Source organism: Gopherus evgoodei, chromosome 1 (assembly GCF_007399415.2).
Source record: "Gopherus evgoodei ecotype Sinaloan lineage chromosome 1, rGopEvg1_v1.p, whole genome shotgun sequence".
Classification (NCBI taxonomy): Eukaryota; Metazoa; Chordata; order Testudines; family Testudinidae; genus Gopherus; species Gopherus evgoodei.
In genome coordinates, this window is record NC_044322.1 from 220,401,893 (window position 1) to 220,416,950 (window position 15,058).

General features: G+C 53.3%; 1 long non-coding RNA gene and 1 pseudogene across 1 annotated transcript; both read right to left on the bottom strand.

Annotated features, from left to right (window-relative positions):
- Positions 1-15,058, bottom strand: part of LOC115636545 — a 1,011,845-nt pseudogene that overhangs the window by 750,838 nt on the left and 245,949 nt on the right.
- On the bottom strand, positions 6,880-10,418 carry LOC115636830. The gene is made up of 3 exons (XR_003997083.1): positions 10,182-10,418; positions 7,587-7,808; positions 6,880-6,948 (listed from the first exon to the last, which is right to left on the bottom strand). It is a non-coding gene; the product is annotated as an uncharacterized LOC115636830 (long non-coding RNA).

Below are 15,058 nucleotides of genomic sequence, written 5' to 3' on the forward strand. Positions count from 1 at the left end.
CACAATTTGAGGACTTCAATAACTCAGACATAGGTTAGGGGTTTGTTATACAAGTGGATGGGTAAGATTCTGTGGCCTGCATTGTGCAGGAGGTCAGGCTAGATGATCATAATGGTCCCTTCTGACCTTCAAGTCTATGAGTCTATGGCCAGTTCTGCTGCATGCCTTTCCACTAGGTGGGTGGTGGCTAAACTTAAACCTCTGAGAACCAGAAAAGGAAGAGTTAATATACACACAACCCCTAAAATGCAACCTTAACTCTGCCTCTGGCCCTGCAGCTGGCACTAGCTGCTGGGAGTGGCTCATTAAGGCTGGTACAAAGATTAACAAACTAACAAAGGAAGTGGAGGTTTCTCCATTTCTTGAAGTCTTCAGGTCGGAGTGGATGGCTTTCTGGGGGAGGATTTAGTCCAACACAAGGTATTCAGCTTAGTACAGCAGTAACTGGATGAAATTCTATGACTAGTGTTATACAGGATGTCAGACTAGATGACCTAATAGCCCTTTCTGGCCATAAAATCTATGATCCTACAATAGCTATGAAGGACTAGGAATGTGCCATTGTTAGTGTCGTATTCGGAGATGGGAATACCAGCATTTATCCGCATGCCTCTAGCCGTGTGCACTGGGTCAGCTGTAACTGTAACTGGATGGTGGAGAGAGTAGTTGGACCAGATTGGCAGAGCTGTGACTGTGATATGAAGGGAGGTGCATGTGAACCCTGAGGGACCTAGTCTGTCCCATTTCAATGCTCTCAATGGGCTGTTGCTGAGACAGGGCAGAGTAGAGGTGGCATTGTGAGGGTGGCACGAACCTTAACTCTTCATTTCCCCTTCTACGAAGCGAGGGGACAGAAATCCTTACTCAGCGAGGTCACATTCTCATAGTTCTCCTGCATGATGTCTCTGCAGAGGGCTTTTTGAGGGGGGTCCAGCAGAGTCCACTCTTCCCTGGTGAAATACACAGCCACCTCCTCAATGGGCATCGGCCCCTGAAAGAGGAAGTATCCAACACTCAGTACCTGCGGCCCCAGTCAGAGCCCACTATTCATGGAGAGAGAGGAGCCAATAAAATGGAAGCTCTGGCGGGGTCACAGTCAGCGAGTCCCACCCTCAGAGCAGCCAGGAGACAAAACGGGGGGGAGATAGAAGTCCCCTCATGCCCAACAGCAGACAGAGGGGGAAGGGTCTTCTCATTCGTCACACACCTACAATCCAGAGGCTGATGTGGGGGATGGGGCCCCCAGCAGGCTCCAGGGTTGGCTCCTCAGTAGGAATCCCAACAGGCTTCCCGTTGCCAGCAGCTGGAAGGAAGGGGAGGGGTTATCTACTCTAGACCCCACTGGTGGGTAACCTCCCACCCCCTCCTTCGAATCTCTAGCAGCCTCTGGCCAGTAGGTTCATGTTCCTGCACTGGGAATTGGATAGATTTCCCCAGCGCTGTCCAGGGTTCCCCCACCAGCCCCATTCCACAAATAGGGTAATTTCCTCCCGCAAACCCCATGGATCTGTTCCCAGAATCCAGGATTTGGGTTAAACAATTCCCAGCAAGTTTGTCACATGCCTTGTCCCCGTTCCTTTCTCCACCCTGGGTATTTCCTGCCCCCATCCCACCTGCACACTGAGCTCCCCCAAAGATCCCAGGTACTCAGTATTTCCTGCCCCTCTCCCCTGAGCAGGAACCCACTAGAAACCCCGCAATAATCCCTACCTAGACTGGCTCCACTACAGCCAGTTCCCTTCCCTGTCCCGTGGGAGACTGGGACAATCTGGAGCCAAAGGTGGGTATTACTCTGCCGCCTGTCTGGGTGATAAGGGTGACTGGGGAGATTTCAGAAGTTAGTTCCTGTCACATCATGATCTTCCCTGGCTCTTTCCCTTCACAAGATGTTTCTGACTTGCATGCTGGGAAAATATTCCATCATTTTATCACAGCCCAGACCCAGCCTATCCCACCAGCACTAAACCACTGTCCTAGTTTTAAAACCCTGAGGGCAACTCCCTCAGCGGTGGGGACCAGGCGGAGGCAGGGACAGGACAAAGAGTGCCCAGTGCTGGTGCAGTAAATTAAATAAAGTTTGCTGGTAATATTAAGATGGAAGCCATTGTCAATGGAGAGAAACAGTGGAACATTAAGTGGGGCTCACTTCTGTTTTATGTATTACATTCCTCAGCCTCATGCTTCAGGGCCACAATTTGCAGGGATCAGGAAGGGATTTTTCATCCAATGTATTTTGAGAGGGTTTTTTAATCTCCTTCCTCTGAAGCTTCAGAAATGGCCGCAGAAGAAGACAGGCTATTGGGCGGGGTGGACTAGGGCTCTGAGGTGAGATCAATCTCTCTCTCTCTCTTAGGGCTTGGCTGGCTGGTTCTTGCTCCCATGCTCAGGGTCTAACTGACACTATAGGTGGGATAGGGAAGGAATATCCGCCCCCCCGCGAGTCGGGTTGTGAGTGACCTGGTGGGTTTTCATCTTCCTCTGCAGCGTGGGCTGCTGGGCACTCACTAGGATTCCCTGGGAATATTTCATTTAACCATTTCCCTGCCACTGCAGGGGCCTGGAGCACTGGTGCACCTCAGTACCTGCTATTCTCTGCCTGGGGCATGTGAGAGTCTAGTCTCTTGGAGGCTGCAAGACTTTGGTTTCACTCCAATTGTTCGGTTTAGTGGGTGGGTGCTGGGGGGTGTTGGCAGCCAGTGCTAGACAGGAGGTCAGACTAGATGATACAGTGGTGCCTTCTGGCCTTAGACTTTATGACTCTATGACTGGATGTGGGCACGTTTGGGACCTTGTGAACTGTCGTCGTCCCCCCCACCCCGCCCTCTTATTTCTCCTTCATTTTCTGACTTCTGTTTCCCCCTCTCACCCTCCCTCTGCCTGGGAGACTTAGTGACCAACGATCCCTGGGTTCCTTTGCTCTCCTGCGATCGCTGACAGCACTCAGTGCCGGTTTGGATCCAAAATTTTCTGCCTCGTTTCCATCTCTACTGATCACCACAAGGGTTTCAGTCTCACTGGCTGGGATACAGGCAATGAAAGGGTTACTGTGCACAACTGCAAACTACCTAATTTCACAGCTGAGGTATGCAAGCAAGTACCACTTATTGGAAATCAAATTTTTTCTGAACCCTGAACATTTATTAAAAAAGTAAGAATACAACATATATCCGTGCTGAGTCTATATATAACTTGTATATTTCAAGAGGCTGACAGAGAATGCTTGACCACAATGAACAGAGGAGTGCAGGAATGGGGGAGTGAGATTTTCTTTGTTTTAGATCATAATGGAACACTCAACATGTCACAGACTCCTGACTGCCTTTCCTGAGCCCCCAGGGGGTCGCAAACCACCAGCTGAGAAACACCAGCCTAGATCATTCTTTTGTATTGGCATTGACTATGCATGGGAAGCGAGTGCTTCATTTTACCCAGACAAAGCCTGAATGAGCCCAGTGCAGTGGCATGTATGGACCAACCCTGGGAACTGTTAATTCCAATTACACCCACGTTTTGAAATTTCTTCCTCACTTCACTGTAAAAAGACGACAAAAGTTCATAAGATCTTACAATATCCTACAGCAACAAGTTGATGAAAAGTAGGTTAAATTCTTTTCAGCAATGAAAGCCATGCACAGATGCAAGGAGACCTACGACAGAAAATTAAATTAGTCCAAACAAAAGGGGGCTAATGATGTCATTCAGGGCAAGAACTAAGCTCTATGCTTGGTGAACAAGAAAATATGGGAACAAAGTTACCTAGGGCCAAATTTGGCCTTAGGGACATGGATTTAATTAGCAAACAAAATAATAAAAAACAAACGATGCTACCCACTTTTATTCCTTTTGGAACTTTTAAAAAGAGATGGCAGAGGAGGGGGGAGAAAATAATCTCCCACCTCACCCCAGACATGGTGACACTGCTACTAAACTGCTACATTTCCTTTCTGAGAGGCTTTGTTTTCATTATATTTTAACTTGTGTTCCCTCCTCTTTCTCCTCATGATGCACGTTTATTAATTTGCACTTCATTTTGACCATAGTTCTATCCTGTTTCTCAGAAAGGCTCTAAGGGCTTGTCAATTAAAATATGTTCCAAAGAGACCCATTGCTTCTGTGATTAGTGACTTTCTTAAAGTCTCTCAGTGCTTGTAAGTTAAACTATTTTTCTAAAAAGACCCTAAGAGCAGGATTAGTAATAAAACTTACCCACTTTCCCACAAGCCACTGCCTCTGTGCCTTTACTCTCCAGTGCTACACCTTCAAATAATTCTGCTGAGGATGTTTCCCAGAAATTAATTATTATCGGAATGGCTAGGAATGTATTGGAGGGGAAAAAATTAAGATTCTATCTTAAATGAATAAAATCATTCCAAGAAATATAAATTAATTTAAGGCATAATGTAAGCATAAAAAAAAAGTTTAGAGTAAAAAGTTAATTAAAAGAATCAAACAAATGTTGCATTCTTAAAGAAGTGCAGGTTATACCGAATGGCTGTTTTAACAAAATTAGATGCTAATAGCTGTTCTATTTATTTAAAGTGTAAAAAATCAGCTACAATCTGTGTCACAAGAGATAAATAGTGCACTAAAATAATTATAAGTTAAAAATGTGAATACATCATTAAAGAGTCACAACGAAAAAAGTCTATATTTTTTTAAATGCCAAAAAACTAACTATACTAACAAACTTCCAAATAAATATGTTTTTAAAAAAGCTCAGGCTTTGTATTTTTTTAAAAAAGTATCAAACTGCCACTCAAACACAGGAAAAGTTGTCAAAGATCTTAGTGGTCTTTAAAAAAATGCTTTAAAATCAGACTATGTAAACTTAATTAAAAACACTATTAATATTACTGCAATTAAAACTGCAAAATAAAATTCTTAAAATTAATGTAGTCAATAAAAATGCAATAATTAAAGAAAGTAAAGGCAAAAAAATATGAGTACTAAAAAACCTGCAAAACACTCTAAATGCTTACATGATATTGATGAGCTAAAATATTTAAGAGACAAGTCAGTTGAAAATCTAGTGGTGTAAGAACAAAGTAACATCCCTTCCCATAGTTACACAGCTTCCAGGTGCTGGAGGCTGCAATCCCCTGCCGTTAACATGGTTATTGATCTGAAATCTCCCCATGGCCAGTCAGAGACAGACACATACCTGTGTCGCTCCCCAGCCTCTGTCGCAGCATCTCTAGGGGAAGAAGAAGATGGGAGAGGTGAGAATTAAGGCCCTCACATTCATGGAGAAATCCCCATTGCTTATTAATGGAACTGCTGTTAACTACGAGATGGTGACAGACATCAGAGGCCAATAACACAGCCGCTGCAGAGAGAGCCAGCCCCACAGGGCTGCTCCATGGGGAAGGGCGACTCGCTGAGCTCGGCTGTGAGATGGAGCCGAGGATCAGTGACATCACTAGAGTCCCCAACTCTTCCCCAGGGTCAGGGTTGCTCTAACCAGAGGAGATGCCACCCCCAGACTCCAATTCACCTTTGAATCCAAGCAGCACCTCGTGCAGCATGGCACTTTTCAGAAAGAAAGCGCTGAGTCTCTTCTCCAGCTCCTCAAATGACGACTCTGGCTTCCGAAACATCCCATCCTCCCTGCTGGGGAAAGGAGAGGTGAGAAATAGGCCTGAGCCCCAGACCCTGAGCCCAGCAACCCCCAAACTCCAGGAAACCTGGATCTGAGCTTTGTAGCCTGAGATGGTCGTCGTCATGGTGAGTCACCTCAAACATCTGCTCCCCAGTGAGATGGGAAGTGGGGGGACACTAGAGCAAGGAATGGAGACATTGTTCAGGAGCTTTCTCAGGGATGCTCTGGTTCTGTGGGGTGCAGAGCCACCCCCTACGCCAGTTTACTGCAGTAACAAGGGGCACCAGCACTGGGATTATGTGGAAAGGGAGGAGACACAGACCAAAGAGTGGGCAGGTCCTACATGCTGAGAGTGGCCACAGACAGAGCCCAGGGCTCCAGCAGGGAATGAACGTGGGCCCTTAAACACCAAAACCCTCGAGCCCTTCAGCTGAAGCTGTAACCCTGGGGAGTCCAGCTCATTTGGCAGAGAGAGCCACATTGCCCTGTCCGTTACGGCCAATGGCCCAAGGCATCAGTTTAAGACTCCGTGCCCTGCTCCATTCACAGTAGAACATTCACTGCTCTTTATGGGACACCCATGTACAAGGAACAAGGGGAGAAACTGCCCTTCGTATTGGAAATAAAATTTTAGTTCTTAGTGTTTTGCCAGGTCTTTGTCTATCACAGTCAGTGTCACTCAGGAGGAAAACAGCCCCATCCTGGACACCCCTGTAGGGCCCTGCTAGTTCTTCCCTGTGTTTCGCTTCCTTTCCCACCCTCCTTTCTCCATTTCTCTCTTGCTTCCTTGTCCTTGTCTCTCTCCTCTGTTCTCTCCTCCCTTCCCTCCCCTATTCCCACCCCACAAAGGCTTCACTCCTGCCCCCTCCCCGTTCCACCTGCTCAAGTGATCAGTCAGGGAACGTTGAATGTTCACATCAAAGTGTTACCATTTCAGTTGACACCCCGATAACATTAACATGGGACAGAAGAGTTCACGCTCTCAGAGCTACGGCTTCAGGCTGCTGGCAGCTGTTTCCACTGAGGAGGTGCTGAAGGCCAGCAACTCACTTTAAAAAATGTGAAAGCTGAGATTCTGTGCCCTCTGAATACGTGACACGGCCACATCAGTCCAGGAGACAGGCCAGGTCTGTCCCATTGCCCTGTGTCTAGCAGCCCTGCTGTGACCTCATTAGCAATCAGACAGTAAGCGGCCCTTCTCCTATCTGAGTCAGACATTAGGGGAGACAGAATCACACGCTCCAAGGGCAGGGGGCAGCTTCCTATTCAGCGCAGTTATCAAACCTAACGGCCCATGAGGGGAGCGAAATGGAGCCCAGGACTTACCTGCCCCCAGTGCTCCCAGCACTCTAAAGAGGAAGAGAAAGAGGAGGCCGTCAGGGGGAGTGTCCCTGGATGGGGAGGCCTCCTGCTCTGCAGGGGTCACCACTGAAATCTCAGGCAGTAGGGTAATTTCACGTTTACATTCCCACAGCAGCTGCCCACCCTACCAGGGACTTTCCCCTATGCAGCCCCAGCAATCCCTGCGGGCAGGTCGCCACTGTGGAAATCTTCGCCCCGGGCACTTTACAGGCAGAAGATGTTTCTCTGCATTGAGAATCAAATTCCCCCGAGTGCTGAAAGACCCAGAAGGCCCCTGGCCCCACTAAACCCATTAACCTGCAATGAGAGGGGCCTTGGCCCTGGCTCGGGACCTCAGCATGGTGGGGGAGGGGATTTCACCCTCCAAGTGCAAATGCAGAGAGACATGTCCAAGAGAGAAGGTCTTGGGGCTGCAGCATCCAGGACTCCCAGGACCCATCCATGGTGCCGCTCCCAGACTCACTGTGTGACCTTGGCCAGGGCTCTGCCCCTCCCTCTGCCTCACTTTCCCCATTTGCCCCAGAGGGATAATGCCCCTGACCCCACTCTGTAAAGTGCTTTGGGGTCCAGGACTCAGAAGCACCTACAGAAACGTTATGTATGATCATTGTAATGACAGCCTGACCTGCAGGGGTTGGCTCAGCAGCTGCTGCCCCTTCTCTCCTCCCCTCTCGCTGGGCAGGGAAATCTCCCAGGACAGGCTGCAGATGCCCTCATCCCTTCTCTGGACTATGCTTCTCTCTAGCTCTTCCAGCTGGGACAGCAGCCGCTGCTCCTGCTCCTCCAGAAACCCTCGCAGCTCCTGCCACTCCCAGACAATCTTCTGCCTCTCGGCTTCTGTCTGTTTCTGCAACAGGGAGAGGGCGGCTCAGTAACAGGGAACACAGAACATAAGAACGGCCATATTGGGTCAGACCAAAGGTCCTACTAGCCCAGTATCCCGTCTTCTAACAGTGGCCAATGCCAGGTGCCCAGAGGGAATGGACAGAACAGGGAATCATCAAGTGATTCATCCCCTGTTGCCCATTCCCAGCTTCTGGCAAACAGAGACTAGGGACACCATCCCTGCCCATCCTAGCTAATATAGCCACTAATGGATCCATCCTCCATGAACTTCTCTAGTTCATTTTTAAACCCTGTTAACGTCTTGGCCTTCACAACATCCTCTGGCAAGGGACTGCACAGGTTGACTGTGTGTTGTGGGAAGAAATACTTCCTTTTGTTTGTTTTAAACCTGTTGCCTATTTACTTCACTGCTTAACCCCTAGTTCTTGTGTTATGAGGAGGAAATAACACTTCCTTATTTACTTTCACCCTCAAGTCATGACTGTATAGACCTCTACCATATCCTCCCTTAGTCGTCTCTTTTCCGAGCTGACCAGTCTCAGGCTTTGTTTACACCAGTGGTCCCCAACACGGTGCCTGCAGGCGCCATGGCGTCTGCCAGGGCATTTATGTGCACCCTCCTAGTAACCAGAAGGGGAGAGAAGCTGCGGCCCTGCGCCTGCCGGGGACAGAGAACTCGGGGGCTGCAGGTGCCGGTGTTCTCAGTCCCTGGCACAGCCCTGCCACTGGAGACCCAGGGCATCATCCCCTAGAGCCGAGCCCGGGCCGCAGCGATGAGAGGGGCTCCCAGAGTGTGTGAGGAGCCGAGGAGGGAAGGAAGTGGGGCCCGGGATGCAGGGAGGCAGGAGGGGCCCTGCTGCCACCACCGCTGCTGCTCTGTGTCTCTCCAGGGCAGTGCAGCATTTCCCCACCCAAGTGGGCTGTGCAGGGTGCCGCCAGGCTGGGCAGAGGGTGTGGATCCTGGCTCGTACGCTGATGGGACCAGTGGCTGGGCAGCCTGAGCTGCCCCCTCCTGCCCCTGGACCCAGCCCACTGCACACCTCCCCTGCCTCAGCCCCAAGCTGCCTGCCCTGGGCAGGGAGAGGCAGAGTCCAGCTCCGAGTGGGGCAGCGGGGGATACTGCCCTGCCGTGGGACCCCTTTGCCTCGGGCACCTAGGGGTCAGTGTCCATCCTCTCGGCTCTGCCTGCAGAGGGCTGGGGAAGCAGCTGTCAGTGCCTGCCCTTCTCAGCCCTTGCACCCCCCCGATCCCACTCGCAGTGTCTTCACTTGTACCTTCTCCCATCGCTCCTTCTCCGCACCCCTTCCCCTTGTACTCTCCCTTCACCCGCACCTTTCCCCTTGTACCCTCCCCCAGCCCTCTCCTCCCACACCTCCCCCTGCACCTCTTCTCCTCCTTTGCGAGTACATCACACCCAGCTTCTCTGCCAGTGTAGGGCCCCCAAGAACCCCCACACCCGCTCCGCTGGCTGAACCCTCTTTACTAGATCCCCATCCCTTGCCGGGTGCAAGGTTTAAGGGTTAGTCCCTATGCCTTCCACGTGCATTTGGAGCACTAAAGATGGGGTTGCAGGGGATGGGGCCAGATTTATACTAAAGTGAAATAAAAATAGGAGAAATGGTTTGATCCCCACTGCAAGTGTAAACGGGGATTGCTGTGGTGGACGAAGAGGTCACGGTTGGGCAGGGGGGAAGCCCGGGCTGGGTGGCAAGGAGTGTGCATGGAGGGGGAAGACTATCCACAGTGACTCCAAAATCTCTTTTTTGAGTAGAAACAGCTAATTTAGACCCCATCATTTTATGTGTATTTGATATCTTTTCCAATGTGCATTACTTTGCATTTATCAACATTGAAATTCAGCTGCTCAGTAACTAGGGAAAATCATAAATGCGCCTTGAGGCAGGTGGCAGAGTTATTTACCAGAACACAAGATCTCTTGCAATGGGTATGGGAAGTTCATTTATCCCGAGAAGTGAGGTGGGATCAGGGCCAGGGTGAGCTGTACATCACCAACAGGAGGGACACTTCTCCCCAAAACCTCATCAACTTGCACTGAGCCAAATCCTACATCTCTCGCAGCCCACATTTCATCTCCTTCCTCCCCATCACCCCCAGGAGCTATAAAGGGTCCCTGGTCACTGTGACATCCAGACAGCCTGTGGGCAGGGGCTCTGGGCTAACACACACTGACTCTCTCCTGCCGAGAAGCCTCCTGCATCCTAAGGGCATCATGTTACCCACATGTTTGACCCTGCAGGCTCCCTGGGCTCCAGTGGGGGTGGGTCCCTGGCTGAGGCTGGCAGGTGGGCCCTGCATTCACCAGGTCATTCTTATGCCAGGCAAACCTAAGTGGCGGGGGGCTCTGGGCACCCACCAGCAGCTCCTAGCTTTGCCGCTCCTCCTCTGCTTTGGCTGCTTCTCTCTCTTTTCCCAGAGGGGCCAGATGCTTTTTTGTTGCCTCCTGGAAGAAGCAGGGGAGGGAGGGTTAGAAACTGCTGCAAACCTCCCAGCTACTAGATTTCAGGGCTCGTCCTGCCCTGCAGACACCCGTGCAGGGTCCCTGGGACTCAGACTGAGAGGAGATGGTGAAACAGGGAGAAGCTTTTCCAGAGGAAACGCAGGGCCCAAGGCTGCAGTGACAGGGGTGCAGCTCAACCCCCAGCTCCCCAGGGCCTCACCCACATCCCAACCAGCCAACTTCAGATGGTTCCCCACTTTCCCCAGCTCCAGCCCCCAAAGCTCCCGCAGGGCCAGATCTGAACATAGAGCCCCCCAATCATCCCCCAACCCCCAGCCCTGACCTCCCCACCACACCTCAAACTCACAGCTCCCCCACAGTTCCCATCCCCAGCCGCTCCCCCCCACCAGCCCAGCTCTGACACCCCAGATCCTTTCCCCAGGCTCCCGATTCCCCTCTGCAGCCTAGCGGCGCTCCGGGCCCCTCCTGCAGCTCCCTGCCCAGTCGCTCTCCGGCTCCATCACCCCGCCCGGGACACTAGCCCCCCGCAGCCCCTGGCAGCCTCGCTCTGGCCACGGGGAGCCCGGCCCCTCCCGACAGAAGCGAGTCCGCCCCACACGCGTCTCCGCCCGTCCCGCGCTGCCCCGCGGACTGCAGGGCTGGAGCAGCCTCCGCGTGCTCTCCCGGCACGGGCCATGGCCCCGCTGCCAACACAAACGGGTGGGGGCCGGGCCGGGGGGCAGCTCCTCCCCGGGGTTGGCCCTGGCCCTGGCCCCCGGTTCCTCGCAGGGGGGTTGGGACACGCGGGGAAGCCGGTGTAGCAGCTCGCCCCAGTCCCTGCAGTGCCCAGCTCAGCAGAGGGTGTCAGCTGGATTCCAGCCGCTGCAGACAGCCCCGGTGAGCGCTGCAGCCCACGGGGTGCAGGGCAGAGGAAGGGACTGGAGCAGTTGGGGGCGGGAGGAAGGAGTCAGGAGTAGCCGGGGGTTGCAGGCACAGGAAGGGGCTGGAGAAACTTGGGGCGCCGGGCGGAAGGAGGCAGGAGCCTGGAGAACAAAGAACTGGGAGCTGAGCAGCTGCTGCTTCCCCAGCGGGGTCTGTGCGGGGGGGGGAGCCCGGCATTAACCCCTTCGGGCCCGGCGGGAGGGGCTTCTCCAGCTAGAAACCGCCCCGGACTCTGCTGAGGGCAACTCCTGAGCTGAGACTCCAGGTGACTGAGCCCTTGGGGCTGGGCGGGTCCCTGACTCTGCACAGCGCCCCCACCCCATCACTGCCCCCCGGGTATCCGGGAGCCCAGAGCTGCTGCATCACTCAGGCCAGAAGGATCCTTCCATCAGCGAGTCTGACCCACTCCCACCGGCTCTCTGCTGTGCCCAGTAACGTGTGTGGGCAAAGCAGGTCTCCCTGAGTGGTGCCCCCTTCCCCACATGGGTGGAGCGGGACAGCCATGGAGAGAGCCCCCAAAAATGGGATGGTGACCATGTTTCCCAACCAGGAGTAGAAAAGAGGAGGAAGAGATCGAAGAGGGTGTCAGGACAAATTAGAGGGGGCAGGGGCAGATTTTAAGATCTCTGAACACCTCCCCTCTCCCCCCACACACACACTAACTGCAGCATCCCTGCACAGGGTCACTTTCCTGTGAACAAGCTGAGGAGCAGAGAGAGAAAAAACCAGCCTCTGACTCTCCCTGTTCCCCCTGCTGCAGGAGTGTGCTGCCCTGAGGGCAGTGTCTGGGGGAATCCCCCCAAAAGGGCTCCTTTGGTTCTGGTCTTTTCCTGGGTTTGGTTCACACTCTGTTGCTGGGAGGGTTTGAAAATGTCTTGGTGGGTTTAGTCCTAGTTAGGGGAGGCTGGAGGACAGGGACAAGGTCTGTGTTGTATTATGGGGACTGAGCATGTTCCCAGCATGGCAGAATCTACAATCTCTGTCAGCAGGAAAAGAGCCTGAGGGAACTGTGATGTGAAATGAACTAAATCCTGTTCTGAAACCTCCACTACTGCCCTTCCACCCTGCCAGGCTGCAGAATGAAGTCCACGTCTCACTCCACCTCATCCCAACCTTTCCTGGGACAGGGAAGAGAAAAGGCTGCAGTTGGGTCAGATCAGGTAGGGATTATTGGGGGTGTCAAAGTTAGAATCAGGACTCACAATTTGTCAGACCACTGTTTTATTAGCGCAGCTCTCTGCCAATAACACCCAGATAATGTGAGTGGCCATGCAAGATCCAAACAGTCTTATTTATACAGATAAAAGAGCGGGAATTAGACAAAGGGACAAAGAAAGCAAAACAGTAAAATTCACCTGGGGCACAGCATGCATATCCTACTTCCTTACTAACTCTTATTGATCTAAGGGTAATACTTCACCAATTGCCCTGAAATGGTGCAATTGTTCTATGTTAATGTCTGTAATCCTGACACCTGAATTGCAGCATTCCAACAGTTTTGCTTAAAGGTACAGACAGCATTTCTTTAATCCTTTCTATTTTCACAATATAATTCATTCTACTTTCACAATCCCTCCTTTTGGTCAAGTGCACGCCATGACCAACAAGTACTGGGTTCCACAAATTAACCTTTCCTTATCTCTTTGTTCATCAGTGATATTCAAAATCGTCATATTAGCACTCTCTTTTGGGGCAGTCATCTGGGTGACACAATTCTGGATACAACAGGAAATTAACTGAAAGCATACAGAAATCACTAAGATTCCAAACAAGATAGTTAGGGCTCCCTGAAACAACCAGTTTCCTATGCCAGAGAAATTGAACAGGTTACTTAGCCACTTCCATAAAGAACTCGGCTCTTCATGGGGAAGATATGCGATTTGTTCTAAGTGGCTAGCGCGATCTATTACCTCATTGGTATTGTCAGGTATAAACACACATCATTCTTTTCCAATGAGAGCACAGGTCCCTCCTTTGGCCGCCAGCACTATGTCTAATGCCTGATGGCAGGGCCGGCTTTAGGAAGTGTGGGGCCCAATTAAAACATTTTCGGCGGGGCCCTGGCAGGGATGACTTAAAAAAAAAAGTGGAAAAAAAAGCCTTTCATTTCTTTCATGTGTTATTTACTTTCCATAACTATATAAATAATAAAATTATATATTATGTACATTGCATCATATATGCTGTTGATTGGTTATTAATGACTGCCGTTTCACATGTGTGGGTCCCAGCTGCTCCCTGCCCCCCTCAATGAGGCAGGTGTGCAGAGTTACTGCCCTGGGATCTGCAGGGCACAAGTGAACATGGGGCTGGCTGGAGGCAGGGGAGGGGCTGACTGGAGGTAGGGTCTGGCTGCAGGCAGGGCAAAAGGTGCGGGGCTGGTTGGAGATAGGGGGTGTGTGGGGCAGGCTGGCTTCAGGCAGGGCCGCAGGGGAATGCAGCAGGGGTTGGCAGGGCTGGAGACAGAGGAGTGTGAGACTGGCTGGCTTCAGGCAGTGGGGTGCAGCAGGGGTTGGCTGGAGACAGGGCGGGTATGCAGGGCTGGTGCGGGCAGCAGTGTGTGTGGGGCTGGCTGGCTTTGGGCAGGGCCACAGGGGTGTGTGGCAGGGGTTGACTGGAGACACGGCAGGGAGTTTGACAGGGACTGGCTGTGGGCACAGGGTGCAGAGCTGGCTGTAGGCAGGGGGAGTGGGGCTGGTGTGGGCAGGGCAGGGGGTGCAGCAGAGGCAGTTGGAGCCCCAGCCCTTTAAATAGCCCCAAGCTCCTTGCTATCCCAGGGCTTTGGGGGCTATTTAAAGGGCCCAAGGCTCCCCAGCTTCTACCCCGCCCTGGACCTTTTAAATAGCTGCGGGAACCCTGGGGAATGCATGGGGGTGGTGAGGCTCTGGCTGCTATTTAAAGGACCGAGGTGGCAGAGGCAGCTGGAGCCCTGGCCCTTTAAATAGCCCCCAGAGCCCCTCCCTACCCTAGGGCTCTGGAGGCTATTTAAAGGCCCGGAGCTCCAGCCGAGATAGCAGGGCCACAGGGCTTGTAGCGCTCCGGCCAGGGCTCCAGCCAGGAGAGCGGGGCACAGGGCTTGTCGCGCTCCGGCCGGGGCTCCAGCCAGTAGAGCAGGGCCTCGGGGCTGAGCCCCAGAAGAGCGGGGCCACGGGGCTTCTCGCACTCTGGCTGGGGCTCCAGCCAGGAGAGCGGGGCCTTGGGGCTGAGCTCCAGGAGAACGGGGCCATGGGGCTTGTCGCACTCCGGCCTGGGCTCCAGCCAGTACAGCGGGGCCTCGGGGCTGAGCCCCAGAAGAGCGGGGCCACGGGGCTTGTCGCACTCCGGCCGGGGCTCCGGCCAGGAGAGCGGGGCCACGGGGCTTGTTGCACTCCGGCCGGGGCTCCAGCCAGGAGAGCGGGGCCTCGGGGCTGAGCCCCAGGAGAGCGGGGCCACTGGGCTTGTTGCACTCTGGCCGGGGCTCCAGCCAGGAGAGCGGGGCCATGGGGCTTGCTGCGCTCCGGCCGGGGCTCCAGCCAGTACAGCGGGGCCTCGGGGCTGAGCCCCAGAAGAGCGGGGCCACGGGGCTTGTCGCACTCCGGCCGGGGCTCCGGCCAGGAGAGCGGGGCCACGGGGCTTGTTGCACTCCGGCCGGGGCTCCAGCCAGGAGAGCGGGGCCTCGGGGCTGAGCCCCAGGAGAGCGGGGCCACTGGGCTTGTTGCACTCTGGCCGGGGCTCCAGCCAGGAGAGCGGGGCCATGGGGCTTGCTGCGCTCCGGCCGGGGCTCCAGCCAGTACAGCGGGGCCTCGGGGCTGAGCCCCAGAAGAGCGGGGCCACAGGGCTTGTTGCACTCCGGCAGGGGCTCCGGCCAGGAG